We start from the raw sequence: 5,551 nt of genomic DNA on the forward strand, positions 1-5,551 counted from the left end.
AGGAGCAAAGACCACCAGGGAAAATTTCACCAACAAAAAAAAAAAAAAACAGAACGTTTTATTTATCTCTATTCTTTTATTGTGCTTGATGTATTACCTGGTACAGTAAGCTTCAGGAGAAGATTAAACACTAGGAAAGAGGAAGGCAGATTATAAAACACCGAGGCAGAGGCTTAGCAGACCTCTTGGCTTTTAGAATCCCTTATAGTAAGACAGATTCCCAGGGAAGTTAAATATCACTTCTGTTAATATCAGAAATTAATTCCTGGGGGTAAAATACTTGACAGCATAGCTTTATGGGAATGAGATCAGGTGGAAATGAAATCTGATTTGCAGAATGTGGACCCAAAGGAATCCACAAAGAAGTAACGGCTGTGAAGATGCTGGTGGCCCTGAAGGGCAGCAGGTATATGGAAGTGGTGACACTGTCATCAGAATAGAGGGTCTTGAGATGTGAAGGACTCAGGAACAAGACAAATAGTATTTTGACGTGGCTATTCTAACAATTTTTTTGTTTCAGGGCTGAAGGTGAGGACTACAAGTGCTTAAGCATTAAATAAATGTATTATTAAGCTATTAAATACCCACAGTTAGAGATTACAGAGAAAATAAAATAAGACATACATGGATTTCTCTAAGTTGGCATTAATTAAACACTTATGAATTAGCAAACTCAAGGTTAAATTGCTATGAATAAGGAATTATCATTAACGATACTGAGCTCCTGTTAAAGTCAGGGGGGTTTGGAGACTTTTTTTGTCTTTTTTAACAGAACAATCCTCTGATAGGGGTTTACTTGAGTTTAATATGTATATAGAGCAGGGAATCACCTAATGAACTAAGTGGGTTCTTTAGTAATTAATCACTTGAAGATGTGTGCATAAATGAGGACACTAAAGGAAGCATGCATGCTGAGAAAAAAAGAGACAACATGAGAGAAAGAATCAAACAGAACATGTTAGGGATTTTCTAGCTTTTAACAGGTTGAAAAAAGGACACAAACATTAAGGAGTCTAAGAAAGAAAGTTGATATAGTTAGCTGAAAAAATTAGGAACAAAAAACAGGGCATCCTGAAAAAAAAAAAATGGGAAAAGACATTTCAAACAATTGAGAGTGCGCTCACCTTGTTAAATGCTATACAAACAGAATCAGTGACATTGGACAGAGTACTTTAATGGTAATGAGTGAAAGTCCTTCATAATATTTTGCAAAAGAGTAGGAAAGACAAAGCAAAAGTCATTATTTCAAGGAGCTTAAGAGATAGATGAACAATACATTTTTAAAATTAGAAGAAGCCATAATTTTAATGTTACATATAGAAGTTAAAGTAAGGTCATGGAAGCAAATTGTCTATGGGATTTGTGGTATTGATTCAAAGAACTACAACAGTTCTGAAAACTTCATTTTTATTTTAGAAAAATTCCCTTTCTTAGAGCATGATTTTTAAGAGCAAAGGGACTTTTAAGAAAGGGTTTTTTAAAAGTCAATGATAGTTGATGAAAGCAATGATGATACTGACTCTAATTATTGTTGCAAAGAGAAATTACAGCTGACTTTGGAGAAATAAAAGATTAAAATAAAAGAAGGAGCTGACTGAAACAAGTAGGAGGTATTTCAGTGTTGGTTTAAATAGGCGATTTGAGAGTCAAAGAGATTTAAGCTGACATTCTGTTTTTCTATGAACAAGCTGTGCAAGCTTAAGCAAGTTATGTATATTTTCTAAGGTTTACTTTCATTGTCTGCAAAATAGTAATTATGGTTCTGTTAATCTGTAAGCCTATAAAGCACAGTACCACATGGATGGCTGGAGTTCATAAAGCAGCAGCTACTTCTACAACTACTATTACAACTATTCTATTTATTATGATTATTTCACATGCTTTGGTATTTTTAAAAATTTTTTTCATTTTTATTCATTTACTTTTCATTACTTTAAATCCTTGAGGGATACAACATCACATGGATTCTGTGTTTAATAGCCTTAGCAGGAAGGTTATTTTGAAATTTGGCTCGAACCATGTCACTGTTTCCATGAGCACAAGTAATCTTTCCCCAGATTACTCTGCTTTTATTTGATTTGCCATCAGAAGTCACTGTGTATTTTTTGCTTTGTACATATAAGCACACCTCTTGCCTAAATAGAATTCCATTTCATCTCATACATAAACACCTCCTGTTTTAAGAAGAGCTGTGTGCTCCCCTTGGTTCCTGAGACCCCACCCACTTATAACCAGGAAAAATGGCCTTGCACCACAGCCTTCCAGACATAGTTGCCTTTTAGAAGTTCTATTCTCAGTAGGCCTCCAAAGGCTCCGAGACAGTGGAAAGGTGATTTTTTAAATTTTACTTGACTTGTGGAGTACAATGTGATGTGTTGAAACATGTGTACAATGTGTAATGATTAAATTAGAGTTCTTAGCATACTAAAACCCCAAACATCAACCATTTTTTAGCAACGAGATCTTCAAAATCTTTTCTAGCTATTTTGAAATACACAAAATATTATTTTTAACTACAGCCATCCTACATGCAATGGAATATTCTAACTTATTTCTCCTATCTAACTGTAACTTTGTACCTAATGACCATCCCCTTTTCCACAGCCCTTCCCAACCACTATTGCACTCTCTACTTGTATCAGATCAACTTTTTCTGGGGGAGGGGTCTGGCTTATTTTGCTTAATATAACATCCTCAAGGTTCATCCATGTTGCCATAAATGACAGAATGTTATTCTTTTTTTATGGCTGGATTGTTTTTCATTGTATTAATATACCACATTTTCTTTATCCATTCATCTATTGACAGCCTCCTGGGTTGTTTCTTATCCTGGCTGCTGTGAATAACGCTGCAATAACATGGGAGTGTAGATCTCTTTGATGTACTGATTTCATTTTCTTTGGACATATACCTGGTAATGGGATCATTGGCTCATATGGTAGTTCTACTTTTAATTCTTTCGAGGAACCTCCATGTTTTCCACAAACCCTATACTAACTCATATTCCCACCAACAGAACATGAGTTTCCCTTTTCTCACATTCTTATCAGCATGTTTTATTTTTTGTCTTTTTGATAATACCATTTTAACTTGGATGAGATAATGTTTCATTGTGGATTTAATTTGCATTTCCATGACAATTAGTAATGTCGAGCATTTTTTGTTTCGTTGCATTTATTTGTTGGCTGTTTGTATTTCTTCTTTTGAGAAATGTCTGTTCAGATCTTTTACCCATATTTTTAACTGGATTATTGTTATTATTATTTTGTTATTGAGACATTTGTGTTCCTCATAGAAACTGGATATTCTCCTTATAAGATGTGTAGTTTGCAAATATTTTCTACCATTCAGTAAGTTGTTATTTCACTCTGTTGATTTGTTTGCTTTGCTATGCAGAAGCTTTTTAGTTTGATGTAATCCCATTTCGCTTTTGTTGTCTGTGCTTCTTAGGTTTTATAAAAAATTTTTTTTATTAAAATTTTTTTGCCTAGATCAATGTTATGAAGAATTTATTCTATTTTTTATGGTAGTTTTATAGTTTCTGGTCTTATTCTTAAGCCTCTAAAGCATTTCGAATGGACTTTTCTAAGTGGTGAGAGATAAGGTGTAATTTCATTCTTCCATTTTTCCCACCACAATTTTTAAAAATTTTTAAGAAATATTTTTGCTCTAGGGTATGTGCACTCTCCAGAGAGACAGAGAGAGAGAGAAAACAAGAAATCACCCCACAGGGGAAATGGCCACACCATATTCCCTTCTCCTCCAGTCACCTCTTGGGATCTTGGCCATGCATGTAAGTGTGCCTAGAGTGAATTTCAAGCCACTGGATCTGGGACCTGAACTGCAGTCGACTACATGGGAGTCCAGTGATGTAACCCTTATGCCATCTGCCGGTCTCATCACAATTTATTTTAAAAATTGCATTTCTCAATTGATTGTAAATGTGTGAATTTATTTCTTGGTTCTCCATTCATATATATATATATATATATACACACACACACATATATACACACACACACATACATATACATACACACACATATATAATATACATATATAATATATAATAATTATATGTTTATGTATTCTCTATTTATATATATAATATATATGTTAATATATTAAAATACATTAATGCCAATACCAAGCTGTTGTGACTACTATCACTTTGTAGCATATTATTTTTTTTTTTTTGGAGAGGTTTTTGCTATAGCGTGCCTGTGCTCGCCAGACAGACAGAGAGAGATAGAGAGACAGAAAGCGAGAAATCACCCCCCAGGGGGGATGGCCACACCACAATCCCTTGTCCATCTCTGGGGAGCTTGTGCACGCACGCACACACGCCCGGTGTGAGTTTTAAGCCACCAGGTCCGAGATGCGAACTCCAGTCGACTACGTGGGAGTCCAGTGACATAGCCATTATGCTAACTGCTGGTCCCACTTTGTAGCATATTTTGTAGTCAGGTAATGTGGGTAGTGTAATGCCTCCAACTTTGTTCTTTTTTATTAAAATTGCTTTGGGTCCTTTGTCACTCCATATTAATTTTAAGATCATTTCTTCCATTTTTGGGGAAAAAATTCATTGCTGTTTTAATAAGGACTGCATGGAATCTATATATCACTTTGAGGAGTGTGGTCATTTTAGCATTCTTTCACTCCTTGAACACAGACCATCTTTCCACTTATTTTTGCCTTTTAAATTTGTTTCATCAGTGTTTTGTAGTGTAGAGCTCTCTTCCTTTCTTGATTAAATTTATTTCAATATATTTTATTTTTGGTAGCTATGATAAATGAGATTGATTTCTGGATTTCTTTTTTAGATTGTCGCTATTTACTATTGTTTCTGTGTGTTAACTGTGTATCCTACAACCTTACTGGATTAGCTTAATAGTTCTAAAGGTTTTTTTGGTGGAGTGGGTAGTGTTTTCTGTATGTAAAAATCATGTTTTCTGCAAATAAGGACGATATGACTTCCTCATTTCCAATTTGGATACCTTTAAATTCTTACTCTTACCTAATTTCTCTGGCTAGGACTTCCAGTTCTATGTTGAATATAAGTGATGAAACTGGCCATCTTTGTCATAATAGGCATTATTCTCCCTAGTAAGACTTCCTGGTACAGAGGAGAATTGATATTACCGAATATAATTATAATTATTATTTTTCTACTATTTTCCTTGCTAGATTCAACTAAAGCCAGAGGTAGATATTTATGGAGATAAAGATGGCAGAAGAATGATGACTAGGTGTGTCTTTCTCTACAGCATTTATTAAACACCATGTGGGAAGTATCACATTAGGTAATATGGAGGATTTGTAGAGATTTAGATACAACCCTTATCTTCAAAGATGTACTTATGTGGCTTACCATCTGGAAGATCAATCAGATGAGTACTCCACTAACTTTAACATTATGCAGACAGAGACTATTAAAGATAAGGTTATTCTCTGTGAAACCAAGGTATGACTGTCTGGAGTTAGAGTCTAAGAAGTGAAAATGAATAGAGGTGGATGCAGAGATGTAAAGGTCTATACTGATAGCTACACA

The sequence above is a fragment of the Tupaia chinensis genome, unplaced genomic scaffold, assembly GCF_000334495.1.
Source record: "Tupaia chinensis unplaced genomic scaffold, TupChi_1.0 Scaffold000659_1, whole genome shotgun sequence".
Classification (NCBI taxonomy): Eukaryota; Metazoa; Chordata; class Mammalia; order Scandentia; family Tupaiidae; genus Tupaia; species Tupaia belangeri.